Source organism: Onychostoma macrolepis, chromosome 03, assembly GCF_012432095.1.
Source record: "Onychostoma macrolepis isolate SWU-2019 chromosome 03, ASM1243209v1, whole genome shotgun sequence".
NCBI classification, from domain to species: Eukaryota; Metazoa; Chordata; class Actinopteri; order Cypriniformes; family Cyprinidae; genus Onychostoma; species Onychostoma macrolepis.
In genome coordinates this window covers 7,604,583-7,619,429 of record NC_081157.1, presented here as the reverse complement: position 1 = coordinate 7,619,429, position 14,847 = coordinate 7,604,583, and the positions used below count along the sequence as shown (strand labels likewise).

Below are 14,847 nucleotides of genomic sequence, written 5' to 3'. Positions count from 1 at the left end.
TAAAACCTTATCTTTAAGGAATAATCATACAATGTCTTCAATGTTATTATCAATATTAAATTCTTGATGACTGCTAGTTGTTTACTACTAGTAGTGAACTTATTCTGATCTACTTGGCAGAATTCAAATGAGCCATTTTAATCTAGATTAATCTAGATTAATTCCAAGATTAATCTAGATTAAAAAAATGTATTTATGCCCACCACTACATTAAACACATTTCACTCAGAAAATTGATCAGATTGAACACAGGTGCCATTTGCAATTCAGTGCAAAATGGTTCCACAGTGAATAATGAAGAATGTTTTCCTTCAAAAATGTACCATATCTTTACAAAGACATGCAGAAAGCATAAATATATTGTGGACTAAGCATCATAGTCATTTTATTGTGCCCACATTAAGAAATGTTGTTTTTTAAATTTAAGTTTAGCTTGTGTTGACTAGTTTGAATGCATTTTGTGACACTGTACCATTTAAGCCCATCTTTCAAAAAAGTTAATTGATATAATATGATGTATTTATTTGTAAATTAATGTAAAATGAATCACAAAACATTTACTGTTTGCAGTTCAGATGCTTAATTCTTGGCAGTCCACCTTTCAGTAAGGCTAATGGTTTGACCTTGAGATCAGCATTGCGCGCAAGCCAATAAAACTCATCTTACCATTTAAAGAAAAATTACATAAAATGATAAAGTACTATTTGTTCATGCACAAAAGAAAAACAAAAAAACAATACATTTATCTCTTATTTGACATACAGTGGTGGTCAGAATTATTGGCACCCTTGGTAAATATGACCAAAGAAGGCTGCGAAAATTAATCTGCATTGTTAATCCTATTGATCTTTTATTTAAAAGAATTCACAAAAATCTAACCTTTCATTGGATAACAAGAATTTAAAATGGGAGGAAATATTATTATGAAATAAATGTTTTTCTCAAATACACATTGGCCACAATTAACGGCACCCTTTTATTCAATACTTTTTGAAACCTCCATTTGCCAGTTTAACAACTCTAAATGTTCTCCTGTAATGCCTGATGAGGTTAGAAAACACCTGACAAGAGATCAGAGGGCATTCCTTTATCCAGAATCACTCCAGATCCTTTAGATTCACAGCTCCATGTTGGTGCTTCTTCTATTCAGTTCACCCACTCATTTTCTATAAAGTTCATTTTTTTAGTTTCATCTGACCATAGAAGCCAGTCCCATTTGAAGTTCCAGTCGTGTCTGATAGCTGAATATGCTGGAGTTTGTTTTTGGATGAGCAAGGAGAATTGTTCTTGAAACCCTCCCAAACAACATGTGGTGATGTAGGTGCTGTTTGACAATTTTTTTTTAGGTTTCTGACACTGAGACTCAACTATTTTCTGCAATTCTCCAGCTGTGGTCCTTGGAGAGTCTTTAGCCACTCAAACTCTCTTCTCACCGTGCATTAGGACAATATAGACACACATCCTCTTCCAGGCAGTTTCGTAACATTTTATGTTGATTGGAAATTCTTAATTATTGGGATTGTGGCTTTTCTTAAAGCCACTTCACTAATTTGTGAAGCTCAATTATTTTTTGCTGCACATCAGAAATATATTCTTTGGTTTTTCTCATTGTGATGGATGATTAAGGGAATTTGGGCTTTGTTTTCCCTCTTATTTATATTTCTGTGAAACAGGAAGCCATGGCTGGATAATTTCATGTTCATAATCACCCTGGAGCGCTCAAAATTGTGAATATGAATGGGAATATACTTCAGAGATATTTTACTCATAAGAATTTCTAGGGTTGTCAATAATTGTGTCCAACGTTTATTTGAGAAAAACATTTATTTCATAATGATATTTCCTCCCATTTTCAATGAAAGGTTACATTTTTGTGAATTGTTTTTAATAAAAGATCAAAAGGATTAATAATGCAGATTAATTTTTACAGGCTTTTTTGTTCACATTTATCAAGGGTGCCAATAATTCTGTCCACCACTGTAATATCAATGTACTTAATTGATTTAATAAAAAAAAAATTCTTTAACATGTTTAACTCTGTAATATATCTTTCTGATTTAACACTTATGCACTGTTGGGGTTTTAGAGAGAGAGAACCACACAGAATTACTGACATCTAACTCCAAACTCTAAACTCCAAATTTAAGTTTAAAAGAGCAATACCCAGTACCCACCAACTGAATGTTCTTCCTTCTTTCCTCAATTGTTTGTCAATCCGGTAACACTTTCTATTAATCCCGTATTATTTCAAGTCAGGTCATCTTTATGTATATACAGTATTAGTAGGCTTAGGTTAAGGTTACAGTTGGTAGAATAAGTTGATGTACTTGCAAAGTTGCTTATAGTCAGTAGAATGTCTACCATCAAAATAAAGTGTTACCAGATATTTAACAGACATACTACTAATACTCTAATGACTGCTAGTTGACATAGTGGCAGAGTTACTTATCAACAGTTGTCTAAAGGGTACCATCAAAATAATCAAACTGATATTAACATAAAAACAGTTAAAAGCAAATGTGTACACGTTCATCTGATTTGATATCTGATCGTATGGCTGTTTGAGAGAAAAAATTATTATTATTTATAAGTGGTCTTTGTCTGCTTTAGGTACAATGAAGTTACTTCACTTAAAGCAGACAAAAAACACTTATAAATAATACGACCACATTATAAAGCCTTTTGGAATGTTTTCATGAAGACTTTGTATTTGTTATTTTACAGTAAAAACACTAATAAGATGTACTAAGTTATTATGCAGACCTTAAAGAATGGCAAGATATGACATCTAATACATTATACCTATGAGCAATATAATTCATTGTAACTTAAGTGGATGCAGCGTATTCATTTTGTGTTATAAATCATCATACTCCACCACAAATTAACCACAAATAAGTATTATAATACATTAAAACTGTTCTTATGATTATTTATAAGATGATACAACATATTATAAGGTTTCTAATAATACATTATTCATTCATTAATGTATTATAAATACAGGCTTCATAGAAAGTGTTACCATCAATCCTTCTATTAAAATCTTACACCTCACTGAAATAGTTATCAGAGAACAACCACTGTTGGGTTAACAGAAATATCAGTAACAAAAGGGTGCACTGGGCATTGTGCAAAAAATAATTCATATTCTACTCTGACCTGTAATGATATTCCGGACCAGAAAGGAAGAACTGCAAATTCTATTGGACAGCTAGAGCATATATGATGGCCTATGAAAAAAGGTTAATTTAAGCATACTATTAAATCACTACTGAACAGCAAGCCATTATACATGGGTCCATACACGAGTAGCACCAGCATGCAGTTTATACAGTAGATTTTGTAAGTGTAAGTGCAAGAGCAGGAAAACATACAAACACATTATATGGCCCGGCATACCTCCGGAAAAAGAAGACCATAGATGAACTGTACTCCATCTGTGAAACTCAGTTGTGTTGGTGTCCAATGCAGTGCTCCTCTCAGTTAAAAAGGATGTCCTGTTGTTCCTCACTGTCGAGGAACTTTGAGGGCTTCCCATTGAGGTACACCCTATGGGCAAACCATGGTGCAACAGTTATTTTGAGGAAATTGATGCATTTAAGATAAAGATAAAATCATTTGCAGCATAGTTCAAATATACTGTTAATGTTATTCCTAATTAATGCCCTTGGTGAACCTTTACTATGAGTAGTCTGTAATGATGAATAAATGTGAACATTGTTAAAGTACCACCAAATGCTCCTCTGGTCCCAGTACAATGAAGGTCTGAGAAAGTGCTCTGTACACTGGCTGAAGAATTCCTTGAAGCAGGTTTCTGGCCTCATCAGTCCAGAAGGCAAACCGCTGACCATGCCTTTCAAACATCAACAAAATTAATTTAAAGTACTGCCAAAACAACAGGCGTATAACACATATTGTGGTGCAACCAAGCAGTCAGCAGTTAAATTATGAAAGATTATGAAAACATTTATACTTAACTAATATGGTAAAACAATGAGTATTAAACAAGTTTTCACACTAATACAGTAAGCTAGAGGTAAATCTGACACATCTCACATCGACATGCTTTTATCATCTTTTTAAGTTTATTTAATGTGCTGGCTAGATTTAATCAACATTAATTAAATCATGGCCACGAATTAAGAATGTCATAATAATCAAAACTAGCAAACAAATTCGTGGGAATTAATAATTTTTTTCTTTGCAGTTCTCACTTTGGCTACGTAAACATTGCATCGTTTTAAAGTTATAAAATAAAATTTTATTGAAAATCGGTAAAGTTACTTACAATCTGATTGCTGTCCATGTCGTCCATCTTTGGTGATCCAATTCGGTAGGTGGCGCTGTTACAAAAAAATAGGGTCCTAGAAATGCGGTCCTGAAACTGCAGCTTCCAGTTGTGCAGGAATATACTATTGGCTTGTCAGAGCAAGCGATATTGTGTCGTTCATCGTGAAACTTGCTAATTAGCACATTATTAGGACAGGCCATTTGCAAAGATTCATTTAAAAAACTTTGTACTCACTTTTTCTGGAGGTGAAGCTGGATCATGAATGATTCACACGAACATAGATGCATTTAGGTAGATGGAGGGCACGTTCCCTTCAGAACAAAACCTAATCCTCTTCAGCGTCTCAGATGAAGGAAGTAAATGACTACTGGTATGTTCATCATTACATCCAACAACAAAACACCTGAATCGCTTGGGAGTCATTCTTGTCAAACAACTGATGACAGCTCACTCAGGGCGGGTCTGAGGTAAGACACCAGTCCAGTCTGTGCTGAAACGCTGCTGTCAATCAACAATTGTGGGAGGGGCCTCCGTCCATGTGATGTCACATGGACAGACGGCTCGATTTGAGAAAGGGGTAAAAATTTAACGATATTACAAAAAAAAAACACTGGGTGGATTTTTAGCATTATAGGGTGGTTGTGTACACACACTGCCAACACACATTTCAGTTCAAACAACTTGTAAAAGTGCATGTAGCATTATATGACCCCTTTAAAGAAATGACTGAAAGTTGCAGAAATGTGTTGATTTCTAAAGGGTCCCAAAACACCAAAGTTTTTGGGTGTCTTTGCATTAGGTACCCTGAGACAGCATGCGCATGAGTGGGGCTAACTCAACATTGCCAAATGTGATTGGTATGCAATAAAAAACATGATACAAACCAAAGCATAATTCAAACCGTTACACCCCTAGTACAGATGCTGTTATACCTTTTTATACTTACGAAGGAAGGGAAACATCTTAATGGGGGTCTGCAAATCTCCTCTATTCTCATTCACCAATATGGCCATCAGCTTGCAGGAGCTCCTAAAATCAAAACCACGATGAAACGCATGGCACATTAAACATACAGGCTAAACACTAAACATATAGGCTACTAGGGATGTTACGATTACCGGTTTGATGATAAATCATGATAAAATTCCCCACGGTTAGTATTACCGTTTCATTTTTTAATTATAATTATAATTCAATTACCGCAATTTGAACATCTCACGATAAATAAATACTGTCCAGCATAAAGCAGTTTTCAGTAACAGTCTCACATGCGCACAGCAGCAGAGTAACTTAGTTTCGTTTTGACTGAAACTAGGGCGGAAAAGCAGGGAGGTTTTTAAAGAGTGCTGAGGGAATTATACACATGAATATATGAATGAATTAATTATATGAATGTACCTCTGAAGGTTCTGACTGTCTTCAGAAACAATTTGATGGCATTTTGTTTTCATCTTCGCTCCATGTAATACCTAAAGGAAGTGTTGTTAATATACAACAATACTGTTTTGTCCACGGAGTTCATGGGAAACAGCTTTTCCATATAAAGTGCCACCCGCTGTCTTAGAGTGGATTTACAGAAACTTATATTTACATTCAGCTTGTGTGCAGTTTCTGTCTGGCCAAAAATGGACCTAATTTGCTTGCCCTGCTGTAAATTTTGACCGGTTGAGGAAAAACAAGCTTATGTGGAGTCTACACATTTCAGATAACTTATCTGAACAATTCAGATAAGTTATGTAGAATTATTTATGGAGCAGATAAAATACATAACCATTTAATTAATTATCATTTTAACATAACCCTTTTCTTCATTTAAAGGCTGAAATGTGAGGTTTACCTTTATATGGAACTTTTTGAAAGCTTTATTTGAACCTTTACATTAGATATTTGAACATGCTATTAAACTGCTGTCAGTCCAGTTGTCATTTAACATCCGAACATCATTGGTAATGTTATTGTTTTAGTGATTATGCAAACAAAAAGTCATTTTATTTGTTTGTTGATTTTTAAATATAAAACTTAGTGAAGGGATTTATGTGTCTGTACTTTTTGAACATCTCCAGCACATTTTAATAATACCGTGATAATACTGATAACCGTGATCATTTTGGTCACTATAATCGTGATAAGAAATTTTCATACCATTACATCCCTATAGGCTACACACTTAACATGGGGTATGCACGACGATTGGTTGCAAAACGCGGAGCTACAACATATGGTCGGGGTAAAACAGACCAAAATGAGTTCACTTTTAAAAATGTTACAAAAATCCCACCAATGACAAACATACCATCATAAAACCATACATTTAAACATCGTAAAGTTACACACCGTACACAGTGAAGAGACAGGCTCAAGATACTTTCACGTTTTATTCTACGACATAAAACACACCAGTTACACCCCACTCGTGATTTTTTTAAGCTGTTATGTTTCTTAAAAAAGACGGTTGCTAACGAGTTGCTAAATGGGACTACAGACGCTGTCGGAGACATTCAACGTCATCACGCCGAACAGGAACTCATTCTAACCCGCTTTTACAGTCTCGTGCTTTTGCAGTTTTTGGATTGGTTTGTTTATCAATTTATAGTGTTTTTTCAATTGTAGTGTTTTCTCATTTGTAGTTCAATCAATTGTAGAATAACCAATTAATAGTTTTCAGAATTTTATATTGTTCTTCAACAATGGTTTTTTGCTTTGCCCCGAATTGCAACCACAAGTCTCCGGATGGAAGATGCTCGTTTTATCGCTTTCCTACTGATGTAACCCAGCGGAGACTCTGGGTTCGTACCATAAGGTAAACCATATTACGATTATAAACCACAATTACCGGCTTTACGTGGTCACGGTTAAAGTGAAACTTTAATGATGCATACAGCTTAAAGCTAACGCTAAAATTAAAAGTTTACGGCCATATGAAGCTGTTGGAAGGCAGAAAGCTTGAGGATTTTCTAGAAGCAAGGATAACATAACACTTTGTATAACCACCCTTACAAAATGAGAGCTGAAATGTGGTATTTTATTCACTAAAATCAATTTAATATTACCATATCCAAAAACTTTCTCACTCTACTGTTTATTATTAGATTAAAGGCACTAGAACTTTATTAAATACTACGTGGAGACACGTTTTTAATGAAAATATTCATATTAATCAAGGATTAATTTTCTGTTAGTGCACCTTATTTAGAAATGTGCAGAAAGGGGTTTGATCCTGCAGTACTTATTGCAGTCTTAAGATATGTGTGCTCCTATCAATATTAATTTGGTTATGTTAAATATACTATTATAGTTTTAATTTATGTTGATTTTATTGATCAAATTGAGCTTTTATTTGAAATTATTTTGTTAGTTAGACAATATACAATTAAATGTTTTATTAATGCCACATTCATTCATTCATGAGCTTTAGTTATGATTATTTCATTTATTCACTACTTACTATTTATTATTAATTTGTTTCATGTAAGTTTTAGTTTGGCTCTAGTTTTGAATTTTTTCCTGTTTTTATATGGAAATGTTCATCTTTCATGAAATTAATATTGTGTGTTTTGTACTTTACCCCCAGACGAGCAGCCAGGAAGCCCAGTGCTCATTCCCGGATCTGTAGCCGTCATTTTCCTTCTGGGAAAAAAAAGGCCCCTACTTTGTTTGTAGCCCCAAATGATCCCACATTTGAAGATCATTCCTACATACTCAGAGAGGAAAGCACTGTGAATGAAACTGTTCCACTATTCATAGACGAAGGAGAGGAAAGTGCTACACTTTATATAGCAGGTAAAGATGAAGATCCACCATCTCTGGCTGTAGTAGAGGGTCCTCAACTTTCATTGAGGTCCTTCACAAGCTCACTTCTCAGCAAGTGATAAAGAAATAGTACAGGATTCTGGTGTTTTGGACCATTTCAAGCCGGGAGACCTCATTTTAGCTGACAAGGGATTCCTAATTCACAACATTATGCCTGAAGGAGTCACATTAAACATTCCGTCATTTCTCAATCATGGTCCACCAACACACAGTGAAGCACATGCTACAAAGCTGATTGCACAGAATAGGATTCATGTTGAAAGGGCTATTGCCTGTTTAAAAGAATTTCAAATCCTGAAATTTATCCCGTCTCATCTGCAGCACTTTGCAGATAAACTAGTTCAGGTATGCTGAGCTCTAGTGAACCTCCAAAGTCCTCTCATAAAAGAAGTGGCAGCAGAATAAAAAAAGAAAAATCGTCCATACGCCCTCTAGCCACGAACACCAGGCTCCTGTTCTCCGTCCAGCCACGAACAACAGGCTCCTGTTTCTTTGGGGTTTTTTTTAATTCTATCATGTGTCATTGAGTTGACTCGCATGTTTTTTTTTTTTTTGGTGCAGAATTTTCGTTAAGGGAACATGACTACTGAACTATGGAGCTGATCAAGACGCACCCTTTTTCATTCAGCTAAAGCTACTTTTACAGACATTAACAATTATGGCAAAAGAGCCTCTGTTGATTCTTTACCGTTTTCAATTTGTTTAATTCTTATCAATAGGAATAAAAAAATGCATATAGGACCCCACCCTCCAAAAATATATAATCCCATAATGTGTGTATTTTTTCAGTCAAACCCCCTAACAATCAAAACTGTTTCAAAACTATATACATGAACAATGAATTAAAAATCCCTGCAGTGCCAACTGTGGAAGGATGTGGGTCTTAAAAAAGTCTTCCAGAGCCAGCAGATTTGACTGCCAGTTATCATCTTGGGCTATGGGGATGATGACACTGTCTTTGGTAGTCCACACAACAAAGTAGCAGGTCTGTCTTGCAGTGAGGTTAAGCTGCCCCTGTACTTGGTGCCAGTAAGTATGGTCTCTGCGCAGGGTGTTAATACCGTCTTCCATACTGACACAGAAGCCCTTCATTGCGATGCTTCTCTAATTGTGATATTTTGTGCATCATAGGGACACTTTGCCTCCAATACTGCGGATGACCCCACCAGACCATCTGGAGATGCTCCCAGCAGTCCTGATGGAGACAGCCACAAACATGACTCCTGGACCGGCATGTCAGTTGCCACAGTGAATGCCCGGATGGCCTATATCTCATTTACAATACCCCACTGTACAGACAAAACACCATCTAGGGCTTGTTGTTTTCCCAGCACTCTAGCAAGAAGTGAAGCAGTGACACGCTTTGCTTTAAGGACAACACCAAAGTTGTCAGTCTCCCTCTCCTAAACAAATGCCAGTTTGGGTTGCTGCGCTGACCAGTTGTTGCCACCTGAATAGATCTCCGTTGCTCATCTGACAGAACCATGCTGGCCAGGATAGCCTCAAGCCCCTGGTGCCCCACAGACTGCACAGGTTGCCAAGGAACATGTTTCTCCTTCTGGCTCAGGTGAGAGAAGCCAAAACATTCCTGAAAACCTGCCACTGAGTCTGTTCCTCAGCCAGTCGCGATCCTCAGCAGTTGGCTCTCTTGTCAGCAGTTTATAAGGCTCATTCGGAGGGGGGTACAGTTCATCTACCGAATGTGTGCTCTTAGCTGCCTTTGGTTTCTTCCACTGACATGTGGTGTCTGTGCAGCTGAAATTGTGAATGGCAAAGATAGCCAATGCTGCTGCATGGCTACATTTGTATTGTCCACATGGGCATTCACATTGTGTGGACGTAATGCCTCCATCACCTGTAGAGACCTGTCAAAGGTTCATGATTAATGCTAATTGTTGACAGAATATGATTTATTTTAATAAAACTATTTTATGAGAATGTGTCAGTTTTTTACTTATGTATTTTTTTTAACATTTGAAGATACTGATTGCTATAGTGCATTTATTTATCTCTGGTCAGCTCTCAGTAATACAAATGTGTGGTAAAGGCTGAATCTTTATAAGCTGCTTGTGCTATTATACCACTGGTTCTCATATTTGGGGGTGTGGATAACCAGTCGAAAAATAGAAAACAGAATAATAATAATAATATTAAAATAATTTTTTTAAAAACAGGAGAAAATATATGAAGAAAACAACTTTAGAAAATAACTTTGATGATGCTATTGGCCTCAACTGGTTAATTTTTTTGAAATTATTAATATATTAACCTATAATTCTAAGTGATTGTTCATCTTGTTTAACAGCTTTTTATATATAAATTCAGTTATACACATTCAACACGTGTAACTAATTATTATAATTTATTCCTCCCTCCCTGACGGCACTTGATAGACTTTGTCCCTCATGCTAGCCCTGACAACTCCGCTAAGTAGACCAGTGTGTAGGCTGCAATGCCCATGACTTATAATGATTCGAGCCCCTCTCTATGCTCTTTTTATCATCTGTGAAAAAGGACATGATGCTGGAAATTGACAGAGCCATAGCTAGGTTTCATAGAGGTTTACGCTTCAGGGGCCTCATTTATAAAGCGTGCGTACGCTCAGATTTGATCGTAGAGTGTGCGTACGCTTAAATCCACGCTAGCGCTCATATTTATAAAAACTGTCTTTGACGTGGAAAAGTGCTTAGCGTCATGTCAGGGTCTGAACAGACGTACACACTTTTTATTGTCGGAGTACTGCAAGTTTTTGAAAATGTAAGCTGTTCTTGCAGCTCGCTGTTCTGAATTATGATGATTGGTGATATTTTATATGTTAATGACATTAATTAGGAGTCGTTTATAAGGCAGAGAGTTGAAACCATTCAATTGTGCGCAAGTTTAAGATAATTTGCGATTCATAGATTTCACATCTGAAAGAGAGGCGTACGCACGATTTCTGTTCGTACATTCATTCTATGAATCACTCGTACGCAAATCTAAGAAATGATCGTAAGATCAAATTTAGGATGGTTTCTGCGCAACATTTTATAAATGAGGCCCCAGAGAAGGTATGCGCGCTAAGCAGGGGTATACATGCGCGCCATAAAATCATTAATATATGCATTATGATAATAAACTTAAGGCACAATTATAAAACATATGTATTTTTAAACGTTCATAACAACTGTAAAGCAAAATAAAAATTATTTATTACCCAAAGGAAAACTATCTAAAAGTGCACATATAAACATGTTTTTGTTTTTTATAATGTAATGTGGATTAAAATTCATCCAGAGTAAATAATTATCATGGAAAATGTTTCTAAAAATAAGTTTAAAATTTGTCGGGAGCGCGGTGGTGGTGACGTTGAAGGCAAGCGACCGTGGTGCTGTAGTTCGTTTAAAGCCTAATGTTAGCTTTTTAGTTCTGGTGCTTGTATTTAGGCTTTAAAATTCATAAAATTTGTATTACTTTGTAAAGATTATCTTGATGGACAAAACGTGTAAATTTCATGAACTATGATTGAACACAGAGCTTATTTTTTGCGATAATCCAAAAGCCTATGGAAAAATCCTATTGGATTTTTGTCGAGGAACCAGCTTCATGCTAACCGCCGATCCGTATACAAAGTGACGTCAAAGTTCCCCCACTCTATAGCGTTCTGCGTGGCTCTTCTTCATTGGCTTATTGGCGAGTCGCGTGCGTACATCGCCACCTATAGGGTTGCTCAATTATATTTAACAAGGAGGGACTCTCAAACTGGGAGAAAAAAAAATTAACAAAAATGATATGACTGTTATATTTTTGATAACACCATAGCTTTGAATATAGTATAGTAAAACACAAACACCGCATTATATGAAAACCCCATCTTTTTTGACGTCTAATGCTAAGTTAATGCAATGTGCCATTATATAAATGTACATATAAAAAAAATAAAATAAGATAAATAAACTTTTCTCTTAATATTTAAATTCTTAGTCGCATGCCAAGCCCGCGAAACCGGGCAGCGGTCATATATAAGCCTGGTCTGTGCCCACCACGCGCACACCTGACTCCCCTTCGAGTGACATCCCAGCAGTGCGCTTTCCTGAGGTGAATTACTTTTTACTTAACCGATTTAGTTAAATTACTTCTTATAATAGGCTGACAACAAAAGTAAATGACATTTAAAACTATGAAGAAAGAAAGTAATACAATTTAATAATAATAAGTTATTATAATAACAATCAGCCTGAGGGAATTGTTCGTTTTTCTGAGGGAAATAACCAAAATAAATAGCGGTAGTTTTCATTCGTGAAACCCATTAAATTGTATAAAATGTGTGTGTAAATGTGTGGTACATTTATCGAAAAAGACACACAGACAACGACTTTCCGTTAAACAGCGTTAAATGCCGTTACAGCAGTGTGACGTGTTTGCTAATGGAGCCAATCCGCTCCGTCTGAGAGACGCTCTTTCGTTTCAGAGTCATCTGTCATGTTAACGTTCCTTAAAAAGAGACCAATTATACAATCATTCTTAATAATATCTTCATTACCCGTATTTGTATGGAAAGTAGTGCGCTGTCAGTCACAGGTTTGACTGTGAGCGAATGATCTCCCTCACACACACACACACGCTGCGCGTGCACCTGGAGAGACATGAGAGACTAATAAGCCTTTACACCTATATGAAATCGGTCATCCCTTATTTTGTAACAACAACAATTATAATAGAACATAATAATAATAATAATAATGTTATTCTCAAGAATGAAAATGCATATGGCTTAGGCCTATTTGTTAGTGGGCTGTAAGGTCTCTGCATTCTTCTCATCTTGCATTATCAGATGATATTACACATTCATCAGAGCCTTTATAAACTTTGGGAATTTATACCATGAAAATAATTATTCTCTTCTCTCTTTTTCAGTGTCGACTGCCATCTGATTGTCGTAAGTGAAAATAGTAGCAGTCAACCTGCATCTGATTTGCCAGATTTATCATAACATACTAATTCATCAATAATCACTGATGAAACTGAAAACAATTTCATTTTTACAGACATCTCTCACTCATATTCGGTCCTCTTTCTTCTTCTTTTTTCTCTTTTTTGCTTGTGTCTACAGCAGCTACATCCCAGCCAACATGTCCATGTGGATCCCACGTGGGATTTATCTGGGCTATAGGGGCGTCAAGTGGGCATGGGCTCAGAGTGGGCACTTTGATGGGCTGAATATGGGCCCCAGCTTGGATAAAACTGTGGGCGCCAGTTAGGTTGCCCATTATTGTTTATTTGTGGGTCCCATATGGGCCACATTTGGGCTATATTAGGTTTATTTATAGTTACAAAATTTTTTTTGTAGATTGAAGATTGAAGATTGGCGTGCGTGTCTTCTCGCCCTTTCTCATTTAAAAAAAACGGTTTGCCGCTCACCACTTAAACACGGGCACCTACGTGTCAATGGATAAACTCTAGGCCTAATCTATCAAAGTAAGATTTATATTTAATTTTATATTAGCCGAGTTACTGCTGCTTTTCTCTAATTGGATATTTTTTTCAACGCGACGCGGCTAACGGACCGGCGGGAGACTCGTTGTGAAGGCGAAAGTCCTAAGAATGTGTTAAATGGGTCGGTATACGTTAAAATGCATGTATACACTTTTCTTCGTTGTCTTGTATGTATTATTTTAATGTAACTTGCTCACTTTCCCAGTAAAGCTGTGCTAACTATATATATATATATATTAGGGCTGTCAATCCATTAAAAATGATTGTCATGAGTTAACTCGTGATTAATCACAATTTAATCGCACATTTTTATTTGTTCTAAATGTACCTTAAATTACCTTAAATTAATACTTTTCTAGTTTTTAATACTCTAATCAACATGGGCATGGACAAATATGGATGCTTTATGCAAATGTATGTTTATTATTATTGAAACCATAGTCAACATAGAACATACTATACTGTCACGGATCAGCCAGGCTCCTCCACCAATCCCACGCAAAGATCACAATCACCTGAATACTGATCACAACCACCTGCACCTCATCAACACTCAGCCCAAGCCACACTACATAAGCACACACCTCACTCCAGTCAGTGTCCGATCTCGATCACATGAAGTGGACTCATTCCCTACCTGCTAGATTGACTTACCTTGCTATACTTACCTCCTCGTCTAGATCGTCTGTGTCTCCCTGTGTCTCCTCCATTCGTCTGTCCTCGCCTGTCGTCCCAGCTCGGAAACCATCATTCCCCGAGGTGTGTGCGCCTCCCATCTGCCACGAGCTCCTGGCATCTCCACCTTGGCAAGATATCCTTTATCAGTCATTATCATCACAGTCTCACAGTATCTACATTCTGCATTACTTACCCACCTACGCATTTCAATAAACCTGTGTTATACTCATCCTCTGTGTCTGGTCTACACAACGTAACGTATACATGTTTCAAAGGTCATAGATGTTTTTCAGCGAACATGTTCATGTCTATTAGACACATGAAAAAAAAAAAATTCCAGGTTCCCATTAATTCTCTTTCTTTGCACTGAGCAATTTACTGACACAAACCTGTTTACATTATTGCATGACAGGGCAGCTCTTCTTCTGAACATGCAAAATGTACATTTATTATTACATTTGTTTCCCTCTCTGTGCCCACATACTGTATTTAGATGAAGCTAAATTCTCATTAAAACTGTTTTCATTTTATATATTTTACTGTTTCTTTTGTCAGACAACGGAATGGATATGAAATAGTGACTGAAACGT

General features: G+C 36.4%; 1 long non-coding RNA gene across 2 annotated transcripts; it reads right to left on the bottom strand.

The window, feature by feature from the left end:
- Nucleotides 1-3,408: 3,408 nt before the first annotated feature.
- Nucleotides 3,409-5,410, bottom strand: LOC131537624 (uncharacterized). Of its 2 annotated transcripts, XR_009270347.1 has the most exons (4): nt 4,529-5,410; nt 4,292-4,346; nt 3,733-3,856; nt 3,409-3,552 (listed from the first exon to the last, which is right to left on the bottom strand). It is a non-coding gene; the product is annotated as an uncharacterized LOC131537624 (long non-coding RNA). The 2 variants fall into 2 exon arrangements; XR_009270346.1 differs by lacking the exon at nt 4,529-5,410 and having other exon boundaries at nt 4,292-4,496.
- Nucleotides 5,411-14,847: the final 9,437 nt, after the last annotated feature.